This window comes from Salvelinus fontinalis, chromosome 9 (genome assembly GCF_029448725.1).
Source record: "Salvelinus fontinalis isolate EN_2023a chromosome 9, ASM2944872v1, whole genome shotgun sequence".
NCBI lineage: Eukaryota > Metazoa > Chordata > Actinopteri > Salmoniformes > Salmonidae > Salvelinus > Salvelinus fontinalis.
The window spans coordinates 46656356-46678829 of record NC_074673.1 but is presented as its reverse complement, the minus strand read 5'-3'; the positions used below and the strand labels follow the sequence as shown (position 1 = coordinate 46678829).

Below are 22474 nucleotides of genomic sequence, written 5' to 3'. Positions count from 1 at the left end.
AGCTTTGCGACAGTATCAAAAGTAAATTTCGGATTGATCTTATTTTCCTCAATTAAGTTGGAAGAATAGGATGATCGAGCAGCAGTGAGGGCTCTTCGATACTTCCAGTTTGTTGTGGCTCCATTTCCGTTCCAATTTTCTGGAAGGTTGCTTCAGAGCTCGGGTATTTTCTGTATACCAGGGAGCTAGTTTCTTATGACAAATGTCTTTAGTTTTTAGGGTGCAACTGCATCTAGGGTATTGCACAAGGTTAAATTGAGTTCCTCAGTTACGTGGTAACTGATTTTTGTCCTCTGACGTCCTTGGGTAGGCAGAGGGAGTCTGGAAGGGCATCAAGGAATCTTTGGGTTGTCTGAGAATTTATAGCATGACTTTTGATGATCCTTGGTTGGGGTCTGAGCAGATTATTTGTTGCGATTGCAAACGTAATAAAATGGTGGTCCGATAGTCCAGGATTATGAGGAAAAACATTAAGATCCACAACATTTATTCCATGGGACAAAACTAGGTCCAGAGTATGACTGTGGCAGTGAGTAGGTCCGGAGACATGTTGGACAAAACCCACTGAGTCGATGATGGCTCCGAAAGCCTTTTGGAGTGGGTCTGTGGACTTTTCCATGTGAATATTAAAGTCACCAAAAATGTGAATATTATCTGCTATGACTACAAGGTCCGATAGGAATTCAGGGAACTCGGTGTGGAACGCTGTATGTGGCCTAGGAGGCCTGTAAACAGTAGCTATAAAAAAGTGATTGAGTAGGCTGCATAGATTTCATGACTAGAAGCTCAAAAGACAAAAACTTCTTCTTTTTTTTTTTGTAAATTGAAATTTGCTATCGTAAATGTTAGTAACACCTCCGCCTTTGCGGGATGCACTAGGGGTATGGTCACTAGTGTAACCAGGAGGTGAGGCCTCATTTAACACAGTAAATTCATCAGGCTTGAGCCCTGTTTCAATCAAGCCAATCACATCAAGATTATGATCAGTGATTAGTTAATTTGCTATAACTGCCTTGGAAGTGAGGGATCTAACAATAAGTAGCCCTATTTTGAGATGTGAGATATCACAATCTCTTTCAATAATGGCAGGAATGGAGGAGGTCTTTATTCTAGTGAGATTGCTAAGGCGAACACCACCATGTTTAGTTTTGCCTAACCTTGGTCGAGGCACAGACACGGTCTCAATGGGGATAGCTGAGCTGACTACACTGACTGTGCTAGTGGCAGACTCCACTAAGCTGGCAGGCTGGCTAACTGCCTGCTGCCTGGCCTGCACCCTATTTCATTGTGGAGCTAGGGGAGTTAGAGCCCTGTCTATGTTCGTAGATAAGATGAGAGCACCCCTCCAGCTAGGATGGATTCCGTCACTCCTCAACAGGCCACGCTTGTTCCTGTTTGTGGATGAGTCCCAAAAAGAAAGCCAATTATCTACAAATTCTATCTTTTGGGAGGGGCAGAAAAGAGTTTTCAACCAGCGATTGAGTTGTGAGACTCTGCTGTAGAGCTCATCACTCCCCCTAACTGGGAGGGGGCCAGAGACAATTACTCGATGCCGACACATCTTTTTAGCTGATTTACACGCTGAAGCTATGTTGCACTTGGTGACCTCTGACTGTTTCATCCTAACATCGTTAGTGCCGACGTGGATAACAATATCCCTATTCTCTCTACACTTGCCAGTTTTAGCTTTATCCACCACCATCTTCAGATTAGCCTTAACGTCGGTAGCCCTGCCCCCTGGTAAACAGTGTATGATCGCTGGATGATTCGTTTTAAGTCTAATACTGCGGGTAATGGAGTCGCCAATGACTAGGGTTTTCAATTTGTCAGAGCTAATGGTGGGAGCCTTCGGCGTCTCAGACCCCGTAACGGGAGGAGTAGAGACCAGAGAAGGCTCGGCCTCTGACTCCGACTCGCTGCTTAATGTGGAGAACCGGTTGAAAGTTTCTGTCGGCTGAGTGAGTGACACCGGTTGAGCATTCCTACAGCATTTCCCTCCAGAAGCCATGAGAAAGTTGTCCGGCTGCGTGGACCGTGCGAGGGGATTTATACTACTATCTGTACTTACTGGTAGCAAAGATGCTGTTTAATCCTTTCCTACACTGAAGTTACCCTTGCCTAACGATTGCGTCTGAAGCTGGGCTTGCAGCACAACTATTCACGCTGTAAGACGATCGTTCTCCTCTGTATTATGAGTACAGCGACTGCAATTTGAAGGCATGTTAATGTTACTACTTAACTTCGGCTGGTGGAGGTCCTGACAAATATGTCCAGATAAAGCGTCCGGAGTGAAAAAGTTGAGTGATGGAAATACAAAAAATATAAGCGGTAATTAAAAAGTAAAAACCGTAAAGTTGTCAGGTTGCAAAGTAAGGTTAGCAACAAAACGCACAGCAGCACGTAAACAAGTCTGCTAGTGATTTATTGATACAAGTGGTGCGTGCCGGCAGTCAATTACGTAACCTCTCATTCCCACTCTGAGCCATTCAGTGTTGTTGTTTATGTATGTAGCTAGTGAGATATGCTGTAGCATTAGCAATGTCTTTTCAAAAGGAGACAACTCACAAATGCATCATTTCTGGAGATTTTTTTAAATTCTGACAATGAGTCTGAGTATGAAAGTCAGGAATCAGATTCTGACAGTGACTGTGAGGAGCTGCCCCCCAACCTTGTAGCCATTGAGCACCCTACATCTGAAGACTCCTTGTCCACTGACAAAATCCCAGGTCTCTTTGAAAATGGTGGTGATGGAGGCAGACCGACAGTGGATGAAGAACAGGAGTTCTGTGGTAGCTGGAAGGCCGCCAGCCATTTCACCCCTACTGGCCCTGCTGTTTGCTTTGATGAGCCCCAGTCTGGAGTGCAACGTCGCTTGCCATTTCCATCTGAGGCAGAGTGCTTCAAGTTGTTTCTGACAGAGGAGCTGGTGCGAGTTTAGTAGAGGAGACCAATCGCTATGCCTTGGAGCTACTGGAAAAGAGAGTGACTGCCCTTCTTATGGGGATAGTAAAGAAGAACTCCCTAAGAGAATACTGGAGCACAGACCCTATGTTTGCAACTCCCTTCTTTGCCACCTCTTTTTCCAAGACCGCTTCCTAGTTCTTCTGCAATGCCTGCATTTCGTCAACAATGCTACTGCCAAACTAAATGACCTGTTGTACAAAATAAGAAATGTTCTTACCAGCCTGACATCAGCATTTGGTTGGGTCTTTGTGCCGTACAAGGACCTATGCATTGATGAGTCCCTGATGTTAAGAAAAGGTAGGCTGGCATTCCGTCAATATATTCCCTCCAACAGGCACAGGATTGGGGTCAAGTTCTTTGTCATGTGCGACATGAAGACAGGATTTGTCCAGGACATTATAGTTACACAGGGTCCACCACTGACATCCAACGTTTTGAGAGGCTTGGGGTGTCTGGGTCCGTGGTGATCACCATGCTGGCTCCTCATCTCAGTAAGGGACACACTTTGTATGTGGACAATTGGTACAGCAGACTGCTCTTCAACAGCACAGGGGCCTGAGTCACAGTCAGGTCGAACAGGAAGGGGATGCCGACATTCGGATGCAGGAAGATGCAGAGGGGGAGGTTGAGTTCAAGGAACTCGTAATAAGGCACTTTGACAGAAACGCAGCCTGGATTTGAACCAGGGTGTCTGTAGTGACACCCCTAGCACGGAGATGCTGTGCCTTAGACTGCTGCACCACTTGGGAGTCATAGGCCAGGGTAGCTTCAAAATGCAACACAAGCTAATACTTATCTGACGCAATTAGCATTGTTATACAGAGCTAATAGAAGAATGTAGCTAGCTACGTAAACACGATTGAATATAACACCATAAAGGTTATGAAATGAGTAACATTACCTTGCGTGTCCGCGGTTATAAGGAATATACACAACTATATTATATTACTATACTATACTATATTAACTATATTACATACAGTGAGCTACAGTAGAAACGGCATAACATGACATACATAAACTATTATAACGCAATAAGGCACTTTGATAGAAAGACACACATTTCCAAAGTTATTATTAGTAATGAAAACAACAATGACTGCAATGCTGGAAACAGACGAAAAATGTGAACACGTGTGTGCAGATCCTGTTCTGACGGGAGATGCGCAAATGTCCGCAGACTTGAACTGCACTAACAATTGGGAAGTGCTTGGGGAATTTTGTCTGGGTCAGAAATGTCTAAAGAATTAATTGTCCACAAAAGTTAAAAGGACTATTTTTATGTGAATGAATGAGGCGGAACACACCTCAATTCAAACAGAAAATAAAAACTTGCTAGAAAATCATTTGAAATTGACAAGTTGAAAACAGCCTATGAATAAAAACTGTTGCGTAACAATCACATTCTGGAATGGAGAGAACATTACAACATCACGTGCATAAAAAAATTCACGCTGGGGTGACCGTTAGAGATATTTGGAACTCACGTATGAAAAGGTTAAAGCGGCAGCTCTAGCCTTTAGCTCAGTGTGGATGTTGCCTGTAATCCATGGCTTCTGGTTGGGATATGTACATACTCAAATCTAAATTATATTTTGATTTGTTTAACACCTTTTTGGTTACTACATGATTGCATGTGTTATTTCATAGTTTTGATGTCTTCTTAGTAGAAATAAAGAAAAACCCTGGAATGAGTAGGTGTGTCCAAACTTTTGCCTGGTCCTGTCCATAGAGACAGGATTGTATATCAAACACTGCAGTTGTGGAACAATGGGATAGTTATTCTGCTTTGAAAGTTGATACATTTGTTACCCCACATTTGAGAAAATGGCCCTTGAATGTTTCGGTATACAGTACATACTGGAGAGCTCTTCTTTGTCTACACCTGTTCAGCATCTTTCACACCCTCATAAACCCCACACATCTCTTTAAGGATTCACATGTGTGGCCATGTTCTAAACAGAGTGAGTAAGGTAGTTTAGTAAACAACCAAAGATTTCAAGACTAAAAGTGGGGGAAAATACTATGACATCAAATCATGACGTCAGTGATCTTCAGGTTGGAAAGTTGGGACTCTAGACAGAGGCCCGAGTACCCGAGTTGAATTCTGAGGTGGATGACCGTACACAACTATTTTTCCCAGTCGGCGCTCGTTTTTTTCAGAGTTCCCAGTTGTCTTGAACAACAATAATCCTAACCTATACTGATTGTCATAGCTAGCCACCGTGCATTAATCAGCTAGCCAACTAGGTTTAATGTTAGCTAGCTAGCTAAAATTAGGCTACAACTAGCAATGTAAATGGTTTGCTGAGATACAAATAATATAACTAGATCATACACTTAATGCGAGCTAACGTTAGCTAACGTAGCTAACGTTAGCTAGCTAGCAGTACTCTTTAACTTGCAATTAAAACAACTTTCTGACCATTTGAAACGTATAATATCTGAAAATGTAGCTAGCGAGACTCATGTCACAGATGCCATGGTTGCCCTTAGTTTGAAGATGTAATCAGGAGACAGGGGTTTTGTACAACAGCCTTGTGTGTTCTCTTTTCGAATCTCTTTGCATATATGCAATCAAATGCCAGAGTTTTCTCCATCTCCTTAGCTATCATATTCTGCTTCCACCAGGCATTCCACTGATTTCAAAACTTGGTCAACTTCTTCTGTGACAACAACACTGTTGATCTCTGTTTCTTCCCCATCACTGTCATCCGAAGACTACAATGTCTGGTTGAATGAAAATTATTTGGCCTGAATTACGGATTTCCTCATCATCTGATTCATTTTCAGAGTCAGTGAGAGTCAGCATAGCACAATCGTCCTCTTGAAAGTGGAGAGTAGTAGCAACACTTTTGCAATTTTTCATGATATCTTTCAAGAAATCTGTGGTAGAAAGGATTATCTACACTGAGCAGCTCATGTTATAGACAGACGCATGCTACATGGCAGAACAATCCGAACTCATCTCTAGGCATGTCTAACCCATCTATTATCTCAGCCAATTATCTCAGCCAAACAGGAAGGTTCCTGTTTTTTCTGTGGCTAAACCAACTAGGCTTGTAATTTTAACAATTTTATTTGTATTTACAGATGGCATACAGGTTTGTTATTTACGTTTGTTGTTTACGTTTAAATGCTCCTCTCCTGTGAAGTAGTGACTTGCGACATATACCTAGTTTCCTGAAACAAGTCACATTTTGCCTCAGCTGGCCATCTATTTGAAAGAATGTTTTCTGAAAATACCTCAAATTCCACTAGAGAAAACCCTTTGTTCACCTCTAAACAGATAGCAGAGAATGATGCACTTCCAGGCATTCACTTTCTATGTCAATTATTTATTAAGTGCCTTGCAAAAAAAGGCACTTAAAAGGTACTAAATCTACAGGAGTTGATGCGCTTGATCCCTTTCTACTGCAGCTTTCTGCCCCGAAGGCCTTTAATACTGTCGACCATCCTCTACTCATTCAAAGGTTGTCTGAAATGGGCCTCGACCAGGTGTCTTGCAAGTGGTTTGGGAACTATTTGTCTGACTTAGGCACAATGTGCACTTTCTGACGGTATCAAGTCAAGTTACCTCAATATTACTAAAGGTGTCCCACATGGGTCGATTTTGGGACCTGTCCTCTTTATTATTTATATAAATAATATTGGTCTATCTGCAAAAACCTGTAAAACTCATCGGTATGCAGATGACACTGTTGTGTACGCTATTGCCCCTACAGCTGACCAGGCTATGTTGGAGCTGCAATCTGATTTTGTCGCCTTGCAGGAAGTCCTTGTTGACTGAACATTTGTACTTAATGTTGGAAAAACTAAATGTATGCTGTTTTCTAATTCTCGTATAAATATTTCAGAAGGCTTACTTACTCACTTACACATTGGATGGTTCTTTCATCGAGCAGGTTCACACCTATAAATATCTGGGCTTTTGGATTGACAATAATTTGACGTTTAAAAAAAAACATACGGATGAGCTAGTTAAGAAGCTGAGATTCAAATTAGGCTTCTTGTAATGGCTGCATCCCTTGTTCTCAATTTCTGCCTGAAGACATACCCTAATCTAACTGCCTGTAGCTCAGCCCCAGAGGCAAGGATATGCATATTATTGGTATCATTTGAATGGAAACATTCTGAAGTTTGTGGAAATGTTAATTGAATGTAGGACAATATAACACAGTAGATCTGGTGGAAGAAAAGAGAAAGAAAGAGCATACGTTTTCTGTTTTTTATTGTTGTAGCATCATCTTTCACATAGTACTAGAACTAGAATAGCCACACAGTCAGATAGGATGCTGGGGATAATTTTGATGGGTAACACAAGAGGGAAACTGTAGGTGTTCAAAGTTTCAGACTGATAACTTCGGGAATGGGTGAGCTACATGACATTTAGCATGAAGTCACCCAGGTGTCCCACACAAGTTGCCCAAATGTACCCAAGTGGCCGAATTGGTGAAATGACCTATAACTATATACAACAGTGCAAATAACTATATACAACATATCAAAAAGCAATTCTAACACACAAAAAAAATTATAAAAATGTTTTTAAAAATATTATTAAAAAAAAAAAAAAAACGGGTAGACCCTTTGGAAGTCCTCTACACAATATTTTGCTGCCTGTGCGATGTCCAATAGAGTCTCTTTCTGATGTAAAGCAGAGGCAAACTGAACAAGTGGTGCAGGTGATGGGGGACTTCATGCGACACAGAACACAACGACGCCTCCATGCTTTGCCCTTTTGGCCCTGAGGCACAGTCATGCCTGCAGTAATGAACTGTGGCATATGAACACCACTGGAGGCAGGAGTAGAGCTGGCAGAGGTAGAGGGGGCAGAATGTGATGCAGTGGACTTTTTGCTATAGCCAGCAAGCTCCCGGATGAGCAGCTCCCTGAAGGCTAGCTGTGAGATGGGGGGGGCTGTCCACAGCTCTTCGCCATTTCTTTCTGCAGGATGAAGGAATTCACCACAGCAATGTCAATGAAATGGTAAAACAACGTCTTGGATGAACCCGCTTCAGTGGGGGATGGGCACCTTGGCAAACATTAAAAAAAATATTTGTATTGTATGAGCCTTTTATCATCACATAAAATAAACACATATGTATTGTATAGAGCAGAAGGAACAGTCACTAAGGTGAAGTGCTGTTCCATTCAACTCCGGCCATTGTTGTGGGCCTGCAATATATATATATATACACACACCCAAACAAACCAACAAACAAACACACACACACACACAGAGGTTATGGGTTGTATACATACACACACACACACACACTATAGCCAATGTGTACTTTACACATTTCATTGCAAATTGCACAAAAATATAAAAATTTGCAAAAATATATATATATATCTATTTATATTTCATAAAACGGCATTAGCACTTACCAGTCTAGAAGTACGTCGGCTCCTCAATGTTTGAATCATAACGGTGTTCACTCAAAGATTCCTCAAACAAAAAATCTGTCTCACTTTCCCTATCAATCTCTTCTATAATCTGGTGCAAATCTGTATACTTAGACTTGGACTTCGCTTTTCCTGATTTATTCGCCATGATGTCTTCAGTGAAATCATTGAAAAAACACTTTCCAAAATACTGCTTCCAAAAACTACTTTCCAAAACACTGCTGTGCGTAACAAGCGTGACTGCAACTAGTCTGATGGTCAATGGCGAGAATGAAGTTCGTTACGCGTGCGTTTACAAACAAGGGATGGTGGTCCAACCCATAACCATCACATACTGGCGTTTACCTCAGCTCATTGGCTATCTACCCAGCTAGATTTCAAGAAGATCAGTGGTCATTGGGCAGAAATACAGTCAATCAACGAAGCTTCAGTAATATTATTGGTGCGCAATGAAGTCATTGCTCGTTGTCTTCAAATCAGTTCACTTCGGTCAATACTCCCCGCAAAAAAAACAATCAAGTTTGGCTGTGTTGCAAACATCCAGAGGATTGCAATGAAACCAACTATGACTAGATAAACGATTGTTTAGTGTGTGTAATTACGTCAAATGCTCCGTAAAAATTTGATAGAGATGGAATTCGCGACACAAACTTTTTACAAAATGTTTCGTTTTAGGCTATAAAAATGGATTTTATCAAAGAAACGACACTTCATTTGATCACTGGGACCCTCAGGAAGAGAAATAAGAGCAAGATATCAGAATGTAAGTCATAATTTTACCTTCAGATGTGAATGTGTCAAAACTGTCATGGTGGAAAATGTTTGTTGTTGTTGATCGCTCTTCTCAAACAAAAGCATAGCATTTGTTCTCTGTAATAGCTATTTTACATCGGAAAACGTAGTTTGATTACCAAGATTCTAATCTTTTGAAGGATGTAAGACACTTGCATTTTCAAGAATGTTTAATGTTACGACGTTGTATTTTTAGTTAGTCACTCTGAAATTTCCCCGGATGTTGATCCCTGTACGGGGATCGCAGCCATTAGAGGTTTTAAGAAGCTGAGATTCAAAGTAGGCTTCTTTTTTATAGAAATAGAACATGCCTCCTTAAACAGCAGGAAGCAGATTGTACAGTCAACTTTCCTGCCAGTTCTTGAAACCATTTATCGGAATGCAGCAGCCACTACTCTTAAACCTTTGGATGCCGTCTACCATAGCGCCCGTCGCTTTATCACAGGGGACAGTTTTAATACACATCACTCCATCCTGTATCAAAAGGGTGGCTGGTCCTAATTAAAGTCCCATAGATCACTTCATTACTCCCTTTTTGTTTTCAAAGCTCTACTATACAAGCTTCTGACCTACCTAACTTCACTGTTAAAATAAAGAAATATGAGACACCAAACCCATTCACAGGAATGGTTAACTCTCAAGGTTCCACTAGTACGTACCAATCTAGGTAAATGATTTAACGAGAACTGTTTAGATTGAATGTAAATAATTGTATTTGTGGTGTTTGAAGCTGTAGTGTTGATTCTGTAATTTGTAGTTTATTTTATTTTGATTGATCATTTTGAATGTGTTTTATTGTTGTCCTCGGGGCACCATTGTAAATTAGACCCTGGTCTCAGTTGGTTCCCCTGAATATATCAGAGTTAAATAAAACATTTAGAAATACAGCTGAGGGGCCTCCCGGGTGGCGCAGTGGTCTAGGGCACTGCATCGCAGTGCTAGCTGCGCCACCAGAGTCTCTGGGTTCGCGCCCAGGCTCTGTCGCAGCCGGCCGCGACCGGGAGGTCCGTGGGGCGACGCACAATTGGCATAGCGTCGTCCGGGTTAGGGAGGGTTTGACCGGTAGGGATATCCTTGTCTCATCGCGCTCCAGCGACTCCTGTGGCGGGCCGGGCGCAGTGCGCGCTAACTATGGGGGCCAGGTACACGGTGTTTCTTCTGACACATTGGTGCGGCTGGCTTACGGGTTGGAGGCGCGCTGTGTTAAAGAAGCAGTGCGGCTTGTTTGGGTTGTGCTTCGGAGGACGCATGGCTTTCGACCTTCGTCTCTCCCGAGCCCGTACGGGAGTTGTAGCGATGAGACAAGATAGTAATTACTAGCGTTTGGATACCACGAAAACTGGGGAGAAAAGGGGGTAAAATTTATTTAAAAGGAAAAAAAAGAAATACAGCTGTTAATCTTAATTTGACCAGTATTCTCGCAGCAAAATCATCCTGCAGCAACAGGATTTGATTGTTGTTACTAAAAGAAAAAAAAAGAAATACAGCTGTTAATCTTAATTTGACCAGTATTCTCGCAGCAAAATAATCCTGCAGCAACAGGATTTGATTGTTACCTGATCTGTGGTTAGGCTATTAACTAGCCAAAATAGCCTATATGAAAAAAGTGAAATCCTGTTAATATAATCTTGTTTTAGTGCAGATTTTCAGTGAATGCATGCAGTGAATGCATGAAGCTCAACAGCATTCCTATGGTGCAGGAAAATTCTCAGCAATTTTTTTTTTATCAAATTAAGATTCTACATCTGAACACACACCTACAGTACCTCAACTTTATTTATTCTTCTTGCAGTGCTCCCATTACTTGTCTCCTCTTACACAGCCTTTCTAATTTGCACCATTTATGTGACAACAAGGCATATGAAGCTATTAATCAAAGCCTTCAGACAGGTTTGACGTCGACACATCTAAACTTTTGATACCTTCTGTCAAGGACTCGGCAGAGACTCCACGGAAATGTACAATCCTGGGAACGATCCTGAGGTCCCGTCTTTAAATCATATTCGGCCTGGGAGGCCAATCCTGTCTCTGAAGGTACTTTCTGAACTCAAAAGGTGGACTGTAGGAAGAGGGAGTTAGGCCAAGGGCCTTGATGGAGGAAGGCTTTGGATATTACTCTGGGTTTGATTACGTTGGTTGACCGGCTGTATGTATGTCTGGGCAGCTTCATGGTGCCTGAGAGGCACATGGAGAGAAAGAGGAGTGGGAGAGAGAAAATTATAAGCAGAATGGAATCAGGAAAAATAGTGAGTGAATAAGAGGATGAAGAAGAAAAAGAGGGCTATCTAAAAACAGAGAAAAATTCAGAGAGAGAAAGCAGGAGAGAATGAGGGATGAAAATAACAGAAAGCAGTGAGAAAGAGAGCTGACTAGCGGCGGCTGTCTCGGCGAGGCAGCACTTTTGCAGCGTGTGGTAATTTATTAGCCTTTACAGACAGCTCACCTACTCGCCCGCCTCCAACCACTAACGAGAGACGACAGTGGTGAACACGGCCAAACACAAGGATGTGATCATTAGAGATGGGGGGGGGGGGGGGGTTGTCAAGCTATCTGTTCACACACTCCTTCCCGCTCACTATCTCACACACACACACGTCCGCCTGCTGTCTGTCACTTCACCGGGGGTTGCCACCCACTCAGAGCAACTGCAGTCCTCCACCTACCCACCTGAGTAATCTCATCCCTTTGTTTCTCTCTCCCTCCATTTCTTTCACTCCACTGTCCTTTTCACTGTCCCTCAATAGATATTTGGCTTAAGTCTTATGACTTATGTCATTGTCTTTATTGTGGCTTTAGATTATTACTGAGACACATCAGAGGTACAGTATCTCAGAGATACTATAGGCATTTCAGTCTTCATACAGCTTGTGCAAAACACTCCAAAAACAGACTTGCGTATAAACGGAATGCCTCCTGAATTAATGTGTGAATATGGAGGGAAGGTAAGCCTGAGAGAGAGAATGAGAGAGAGAGCAAGCGAGAGAATGAGGCTCAATTATAGGCAGTCAAACAAATCGAACGTATTATAGAATGTACAAGTCCCTCACACCCATATCAAATCCTTAATCAGGTTATTGTCACCCAGACCAATCTCTGCCCATTCCAAACACATCAGAGCTCTCGCCTCTCTTGCTCCATTTCCACACATTAATGCAGGGTTGCCAGATCAATAGCTGGGAGAGCCTAATCAATGGGTCTCTATACAGAGCATTGATTAAGAGAGAGGAATCCAGAAATAGCTGTGCTGAGTCTAAGATGACGCTAGGATGCATAGCCGTTGTTTTACAGGTTCCTGACCAATTCTGCTATTTATATGTTTTTTTTGTTGTGCTGATCATAACTTTTTTTACCTGTCCGAAAAAAGCTTCTGGACATCAGAACAGCAATCATTCACCTTGATCTGAACTTCTACTTTTACTAAAGTGAGTCTTCGGCACAGGACATCCTGCTCACCTCGGACTAGGCCCTAATCCCGACACTCGGAAGAGGAAAAGATGCCGCTATAGACGTCGCCGTGCAGGCACATTGATGAGACTACGGCGACGATTGAATAAGCCACCCCTACCCTCTGTTCTGTTGGCGAATGTGCAATCGCTGGAGAACAAACTGGACGAGATCCGTTCGAGACTATCCTATCAACTGGACATTAAAACCTTTTACTGCAGTGGGCTAAATAAGGGTCACACAGTGTTTGAAACAAATCTACTTTGAAACAAAAGTATACACCTCACACACATGTTTATGGGTTTAAAAAAGAAGACACCTGTACCATGTCAGATATAGAGTTGAAATGTATTCCATTTTGAGTTTGCATCCCAATATTACACTTTATATACAGTACCAGTCAAAAGTTTGAACACACCTACTCATTCAAGGGTTTTTCTTTATTTTGACTATTTTCTACATTGTAGAATAATAGTGAAGACATCAAAACTATGAAATTACACATATGTAGTTACCAAAATATATTTTATTCTTCAAAGTAGTCACCCTTTGCCTTGATGACAGCTTTGCCCCCTCTTGGCATTATCTCAACCAGATTCATGAGGTAGTCACCTGGAATTAATTTAAATGAACAGGTGTGCTTTGTTAAAAGTTAATTTGTGGAATTTCTTTCCTTCTTTCCTATTTTGCGTTTGAGCCAATCAGTTGTGTTGTGACAAGGTAGGGTTGTTATACAGAAGATATCCCTATTTGGTAAAAGACCAAGTCCATATTATGGCAAGAACAGCTCAAATAAGCAAAAAATAAAGGACAGTCCATCATTGACTGAGCTTCATGTCTTAAAGTAATCTGGAAAAAGGCAGCCAGGACTGCGGTAGATTGAACTGCGCTGTCCCTTAGCGGTCATACGCACGACCATATCTGAATTGTGAATTCATGAATTGTGTGGTTTTTATAAACTTTTAAATGTAAAAAATCTAAATAACTGTTTCAATGTTAAGAAATGTTTTACATTTGTCACATCCCTAGCTTGCAGTGCATGCCTTTTGAAATAGATCCCAGTAAGGTATAGGTATTTTAAAGCTGTAAATTATGTTCTGTGAGATAGGAGTGCTGACGGAAACCCAAAAAACCAAAGAGAAAAGTGGAACTCTCCAAGCTGATAAGATAACACAATGAGGTGATGACAGTGAAGAGGTAGATAAGCCTCCCAATTGAACCTAGTTTTAAAATGGATACAACACCACTTAAGTCAGCCCTAGATGGATTTGTAAAGAAAGAGAGAAACAGTGGGAACGTGTTGGCACTAGAACACCTGTATTCTAGCAACTGCTCCTCAGTCCCAGTTGCTAATATATGCATATTATTATTCAAATTGGATAAAAAACACTCTGAAGTTTCTAAAACTGTTTGAATTATGTCTGTGAGTATAACAGAACTCATATGACAGGCAAAAACCTGAGAAGTTCCACTTCCTGTTTGAATTGTTTCTGAGGTGGCAGATTTTCAACTAAGCTCTCATTGAAATTACAACGAGATATTGATGAGTTTTCACTTCCTACGGCTTCCACTATATGTCAACAGTCAATAGAACTTTGTCTGATGACTCTAATGTGAAGGGGGGCCGAAGGAGACAGGAATGAGTAATCACTGCCACGAGCTGACCATGCTTTCACATGTGCCTTCACATGAAGAGGACCTCCGTTCCACCGCTCTTCTGAAGTCAATCTAATTCTCCGGTTGGAACGTTATTCAAGATGTATGTTAACCTGTCTAGGCTGAGGGTGCCGCTAGCGGCACTCCCCCCCCACCCCCACTGAAAAGGCAGAGCCGCGAGATTCAAAAAAAATATTTTTTTTAAATATTTAACTTTCACACATTAAAGTCCAGTACAGCTAATGAAAGACACAGATCTTGTGAATCCAGCCAACATGTCCGATTTTTAAAATGTTTTACAGGGAAGACACAATATGTAAAGATGTAAATCTATTACCTAAAAACACATTGCAGAAATTGCTGTAGAATGGGTTCTGTTCCACTTAGAGACAAAATTTCAACTCCTATAGAAACTATAGACTGTTTTCTATCCAATAATAATAATAATATGCATATTGTACGATCAAGAATTTTGTGGGAAGCCGTTTCAAAAATTACACGATTAGCATAAATAGTGACAACAGCGCCCCCAGCCTGAACAGGTTAACAACATTCTAAAGATTGATTCAGTACATCGTTTGACATGTTTCTACTGACTGTTACAGAACTTTTGGACATTTCGTCACGTTATAGTGGATTGCCCTTTGTGACTTTGGAATTGTTTACCGCTAACGCGCTAACCAAAGTAGCTAATTGGACATAAATAACGGACATTATCGAACAAATCAAGCATTTATTGGGATTTCTAGGACTGCATTCTGATGAAGTTCATCAAAGGTAAGGAAACATTTATCATGTATTTTCTGGTTTCTGTTTACCCCAACATGGCGGCTAATTTGGCTATTGTTCTGAGCTCCGTCTCAGATTATTGCATGATTTGCTTTTTCCGTAAAGTTTTTTTGAAATCTGACACAGCGGTTGCATTAGAGGTATATCTATAATTCCATGTGTTTAACTTGTATTATCATCTACATTTATGATGAGTATTTCTGTTGAAACGATGTGGCTATGCAAAATCACTTGATGTTTTTGGAACTAGTGAATGTAACGCGTCAATGTAAACTCAGATTTTATGTTATAAATATGAACTTTATCAAACAAAACATGCATGTATTGTGTAACGTGAAGTCCTATGAGTGTCATCTGATGAAGATAATCAAAGGTTAGTGATTTAATTTTATCTCTATTTCTGCTTTTTGTGAAAGCTATCTTTCACTGGAAAAATGGCTGTGCTTATTGTGGTTTGGTGGTGACCTAACATAATCGTTTGTAGTGCTTTCGCTGGAAAGCATATTTGAAATCGGACACTTTGGTGGGATTAACAACAAGATTACCTTTAAAATGATATAAGACACATGTATGTTTGAGGAATTTTAATTATGTAACGGCGGTCCTCCTCCTCTTCGCCCGAAAAGGAGGAGTATTGATCGAACCAAGGCGCAGTGGAGTTTGAACACATATTTATTAAACGAAAACACGAACTTAACTAAACTAACAAAAACAACAAACGGTGTAGAAAGACCTAGACGACGAACTTACATGAAACAAGAAGAACGCACGAAATAGGGAACAGACTACATAAACCGAACAAACCGTAAACAGTCCCGTATGGTGCAAACATATACACAGACACGGAAGACAATCACCCACAACGAACACTGTGACAACGCCTACCTAAATATGACTCTTAATTAGAGGAACGCCAAACACCTGCCTCTAATTAAGAGCCATACCAGGCAACCCAAAACCAACACAGAAACAGAAAACATAGAATGCCCACCCAACCTCACGTCCTGACCAACTAACACACATAACAAACTAACATAAATAGGTCAGGAACGTGACAAATTATGAGTATTCTGTTGTTTGAATTTGGCGTCCTGCACTTTCATTGGCTGCTGTCATATCGATCCCGGTAGCGGGATGCTGCCATAAGAAGTTAATTACAGACAGAGACCATATATCCTTCTCGTTTGTATGCCATCTTTATGGGGAGCTGTTGAAATTTTTGGATGTTTTGTGTCAAGACTAGTACTTGTAAATTAATGTCATTATGTATGGCTGAGTTTTACATCTGAAGCTACTAATTAGAGAATCCCTTTCAGATGAATGGGCAAATTGCATTTCATTGGTTGCAAACAGTACGATGTGTTCAGTTTTCGTAATTAAGCCATGTTTATGCTGTGTCGCTGCACATGACAAGTTATTGTGACGATTACATTTCCTGGATGGAATGAAAATACAACTGCCTTATTTACTAATTAGCCATACATTATCAATGAGAGGTGTTGATTTTCTGTTTTATGTCTAATTAAATATCAGGCATGGATATACAGTGGGGAGAACAAGTATTTGATACACTGCCGATTTTGCAGGTTTTCCTACTTACAAAGCATGTAGAGGTCTGTAATTTTTTATCATAGGTACACTTCAACTGTGAGAGACGAAAATCACATTGTATGATTGTTAAGTAACCCGCCCGAGTTTCCCCTGACCTGCACTCCATCTTCCCCCTGTGTTTCAATAAATACCATAGTTACTTCATCCCAGTCTCCTCGTCTGAGTCTGCTCTTGGGTTCCCTGTTCCACTCCGTGTAACAAGCCCAGCATTTGTTGAACAACTAAAGTTACATAAATAACCCTAAATTAAGCATATAGGAGTACCTATTTCTTTGATAAACGCTCGACACAGAAAAGCCACACGTGCGCACTCCCTCAAATCGTTTGGAGATCATATCCTTTCTATTTTATTCAACTTTGTTCAATTGTATTCTTCATACTGTAAAATAATGGTACGGAATTCTAAGCAAATCCTGTCTGCTAAATGAACTAGTGTGGCCCACAGCCATAAGGCAAAGCCAGATCAGCACCTAACGTAAGGACAACTCAGAGTATGCTATTCTGTTCTTCTGAAATAGACTACATTTTCCTCATATCATGTTTCTTTAGACCTTTCTAAAATAAATAATGGATTTATTGTGAAGGTGTAGTCTATATTAAATGGATTTATTAGACTTTTTAAAATGTAGTTGTTCCAAAGGTCTGCATCAGTGACTTGTAGAAAGACAGGAGATGCTAAATGTGTTTATGTTAATTAACGGTCAATTACCATGAGACTGACAGTTATTTGCTTGACAATCACCGGCTGATGAAATGCTGTGACAGCCACAGCCCTTGTCATGGCTCTATTTAATACTGTGTGTTTCCCAGCCTCTGTTCTGAACCTGCATGTCTTGAGTTGTACCGATGAGTGTCTGAACTGTGTGCCAACTGCTTGAACAGACAGTTGAGTACCTTCAACACATCAATACCTCACACAAAGACCAATAGTGATGCAGTCAATCTCTCCTCAACTTTGAGCCAGGAGAGACTGACATGCATGTTACTGACACTTACCCTCCGTGTACATCGAAGTGTGATATGTGCATTTTTGTTCTGGACCAACTGCAATTTTCCTATGTCCTTCTTTGCTGCACATGGCCACACAGCTGGGAAGTAGTCCAGGTGTGACAAAACTAGGGCCTGTAGGACCTGTCTGGTTGATTGAGATGTCATGAATGCAGAGCAATTCCCTATAATGGACAGACTACTTCCCATTTTAACAACCATTGAGTTTATCAGCGGAGGCTGCTGAGGGGAGGACGGCTCATAATAATAGCTTGGACGGAAACCATGTGTTTGATGTGTTTCAAATCAAATCAATTTTTATTATTCACATGCGCCGAATACAACAGGTGTAGACCTTACAGTGAAACGCTTACTTTCGAGCCCCTAGCCGACCGTGCAGTTTAAAAAATAAATAAATAAGGATAAGAATAAGAGATAAAATTAACAAGTAATTAAAGAGGAGCAGTAAAAAAATAACAATATATACATGGGGGTGCCGGTACAGAGTCAATGTGCGGGGGCACCGGTTAGTTGAGGTAGTATGTACATGTAGGTAGCGTTAATTGCATAGATGACAACAGAGAGTGGCAGTTGGGGGGGGGGGGGGGGGGGGGATGCGAATAGTCTGGGTAGCCATTTGACTAGATGTTCAGGAGTCTTATGGCTTGCGGGTAGAAGCTGTTTAGAAACCTCTTGGACCTGGACTTGGCGCTCCGGTACCGCTTGCCGTGTGGTAGCAGAGAGGGTGGCTGGAGTCTTTGACAATTTTTAGGTCCTTCCTCTGACCCTGCCTGGTATTGAGGTCCTGGATGGCAGGAAGCTTGACCCCGGTGATGTACTGGGCTGTTCGCACTACCCTCTGTAGTGCCTTGCGGTCGGAGGCCGAGCAGTTGGCATACCAGGCGGTGATGTAATCAGTCAGGATGCTCTCGATGGTGCATCTGTAGAACCTTTTGAGGATCTGAGGACCCATGCCAAATCTTTTCAGTCTCCTGAGGGGGAATAGGTTTTGTCGTGCCCGCTTCACGACTGTCATGGTGTGCTTGGACCATGTTCGTTTGTTGGTGATGTAGACACCAAGGAACTTGAAGCTCTCAACCTGCTCCACTGCAACCCCGTCGATGAGAATGGGGGCATGCTCGGTCCTCTTTCCTCTTTCCTTTTCTTTCCTTTTTTTCTTTCCTGTAGTCCACAATCATCTCCTTTGTCTTGATCACGTTGAGGCAGAGGTTGTTGTCCTGGCACCACACGGCCAGGTCTCTGACCTCCTCCCTATAGGTTGTCTCGTCGTTGTCGGTGATCAGGCCTACCACTGTTGAGTCATCAGCAAATGTAATAATGGTGTTGGAGTCATGCCTGGCCGTGCAGTCATGAGTGAACAGGGAGTACAGGAGGGGACTGAGCACGCACCCCTGAGGGGCCCCTGTGTTGTGGATCAGCGTGGCGGATGTGTTGTTACCTACCCTTACCTCCTGGGAGCGGCCCGTCAGGAAGTCCAGGATCCAGTTGCAGAGGGAGGTGTTTAGTCCCAGGGTCCCTAGCTTATTGATGAGCTTTGAGGGCACTATGGTGTTGAATGCTGAGCTATAGTTTATGAATACCATTCTCACATAGGTGTTCCTTTTGTCCAGGGGGGAAAGGGCAGTGTGGAGTGCAATAGAGACTGCATCATCTGTGGATCTGTTGGGGGCGGTATGCAAATTAGAGTGGTTCTAGGGTTTCTGGGATGATGGTGTTGATGTGAGCCATGACCAGCATTTCAAAGCACTTCATGGCTACAGACGTGAGTGATATATGTCGATAGTCATTTAGGCAGGTTACCTTAGTGTTATTGGGCACAGGCACTATGGTGGTCTGCTTAAAACATGTTGGTATTACAGACTCGGACAGGGAGAGGTTGAACATGTCAGTGAAGACACTTGCCAGTTGGTCAGCGCATGCTCGCAATACACATCCTGGTAGTCCGTCTGGCCCTGTGGCATTGTGAATGTTGACCTGTCTAAAGGTCTTACTCACATCGGCTGCGGAGAGCGTGATCACACAGTCTTCCTGTACAGCTGGTGCTCTCATGCATGTTTCAGTGTTATTTGCCTCGAAGCGAGCATAGAAGTAGTTTAGCTCGTCCGGTAGGCTCGTGTCACTGGGCAGCTCTTGGCTGTGCTTCCCTTTGTTGTCTGTTATGGTTTGAAGGCCCTGCCACATCCGACGAGTGTTAGAGCCGGTGTAGTACAACTCGATCTTAGTCCTGTATTGATGCTTTTTCTGTTTGATGGTTCGTCGGAGGGCATAGCGGGTTTTATTATAAGCTTCCGGGTTCTAAAGAGTCCTGCTATTCTTGAAAGCGACAGCTCTAGCCTTTATCTCAGTGCGGATACTGCTTGTAATCCATGGTTTCTTGTTGGGGTATGTATGTACGGTCACTGTGGGGACGACGTCATCGATGCACTTATTGATGAAGCCAGTGATAGATGTGGTGTACTCCTCAATGCCATTGGATGAATCCCGGAACATATTCCAGTCTGTGATAGAAAAACAGTCCTGTAGTTTAGCATCTGCTTTATCTGACCACTTTTTTTTATTGATCTAGTCACTGGTGCTTCCTGCTTTAATTGTTGCTTGTAAGCAGGAATCAGGAGGATAGAATTCTTCAGATGTGCCAAATGGAGGGCGAGCTTTGTAAGCATCTCTGTGTGTGGAGTATAGGTGATCCAGAGTTATTTTCCCTCTGGTTGCACATTTAACATGTTGATAGAAATGAGGTAAAACTGATTTCAGTTTCCCTGCATTAAAGTCCCCGGCTACTAGGAGCGCCGCCTCTGGGAGAGTGTTTTCTTGTTTGCTTATGGCGGAATACAGCTCATTCAATGTTGTCATAGTGCCAGCCTCTGACTGTGGTGGTATGTAAACAGCTATAAAGAATATAGATGAAAACTCTCTCGGTAGGTAGTGTGGTCTGCAGCTTATCATGAGAATCTCTTCCTCAGGCGATCAGTAGCTCGAGACTTCCTTAGATATCGTGCACCAGCTGTTGTTTAATACCATTCCACTCATTCCATTACCACAAGCCCGTCTTCCCCAATTAAGGTGCCACCAATCTCCTGTGGAGTCCATATATTTTGACCATCACATCTTGCTATTTTTATTTATTATGGATCCCCATTAGCTGCTGCCAAGACAGCAGCTACTCTTCCTGGGGTCCAGCAAAATGAAGGCAGTTATACATTTGAAAAACATTACAATACATTCACAACAGATTTCACAACATATTAAGTGTGTGCCCTCAGGCCTCTACTCTACTACCACATATCTATAGCACTAAATCCATGTGTACATGTGTGCATAGTGCATTCGTTATTGTATGTTTGTATGCATGTGTCTGTTTGTGTTGCTTCACTGTTTGATAGGCTTCCATTAAAGAACACCTTCTGTGTTCTGTTAGACAGGTAACTCTTCCTCCACAATATAGCAGGGGGTGTAAAGCCATAACAAATATGTTTTTCCAGCAACACACAGTGATCAATAATATCAACATTCGTAATAAAGTCTAACAAAACAGCCCCCGCGATCTTTTTATCATAAATTTCTGTCAGCCAATCATCAGTCATTTGTGTAAGTGCTGTGCTTGTTGAATGTTCTATCCCTATAAGCATTCTGATATTCTGTTGTCAATTTGTTTACTGTAAAATAACATTTTATCTGGCCAAACACAATTTTTTCCAAAAGTTTACTAAGGGTTGGTAGCAAGCTGATTGGTTGGTTGTTTGAGCCAGTTAAGTGGGCTTTACTATTCTTAGGTAGGGTAATAACTTTTGCTTCCCTCCAGGCGTGAGGGCTCACACTTTCTAGTAGGCTTAAATTGAAGATATGGCAAATGGGAGTGGCAATATCATCTGCTATTATCCTTAGTAATTTTCCATTCAGGTTGTCAGACCCCGGTGGTTTGGCATTGTTGATCGACAATGAAACAAATTAGCCTCTCCCATAGTATGTAGAGTTACACCCAGCAGTTTAGTCTCCTCAACTTGCTCAATAGCCACATTATTCAATAATATATCTAAACAAGGTTTAGCGTTGAGGGAGTGATTTGTCCCAAAAATTATGCTTTTCATTTTTGAGATATCTTTTGGCAATAATTGTGAGAAAGATCAGAACTGGGCTGCCTGTGTAAACGCAGCCAATCAGGGTTGATCAGGCGACGGGGGGTCAGCCACTATGGAGGAGCTACGCTACCAATACAAGTCTCTAGATGACCAGACACCATAACAACCTAATTGGGGGTAACTGACCTCTTTGTGGCGCCCGTATGCAGCAACAGCCACCACATTAGGACGTCAAGATTTTGAGTTATTCCATATTGTTTCGCCGATATCCTGTGGGGAGATGTTTTTGGTTGTCAAAGGAAACGTGTGACTAATGATGACTTTGTGGGCGGTTTCAGCTGATTCAGTCAGTACACAGCAACATACTGGAAAGGATGTTCCATGAAATATAACTTTTTATCAAATGAGATGACATTGGCTCACCAACAGGTAGAGATTAGCTTTGTGTATTTCTCTGCTTCGATCAAACTCCACCTTTCAGATCCAGATTTTTCCTGCAATAAGTACATGAAATGACCGTTGGACTGCACCTTAAAAATGTCACTTGTTAAGTTTGAAGAAGTTGTGCCACTCTTTAAAATCACATTAGAGCTCGGAGTTAAGACTTATCGAGTGGAAACAGCATTGTGGTGTGAGTGTATGTGTGTAATGGTTTATGTCTGCATGTGTGTTTGTGAGTGGGTAATGAAAATCCTGGCCAGTGAATGCCCCAGTTGCAC

At 41.9% G+C, this 22474-nt stretch overlaps 1 protein-coding gene across 2 annotated transcripts in view; it reads left to right on the top strand.

Moving 5' to 3' along the window:
* Positions 1–22474, top strand: part of LOC129862718 (calcium-dependent secretion activator 2-like) — a 252818-nt gene that overhangs the window by 83344 nt on the left and 147000 nt on the right. The gene's annotated exons all lie outside the window — the stretch shown is intronic.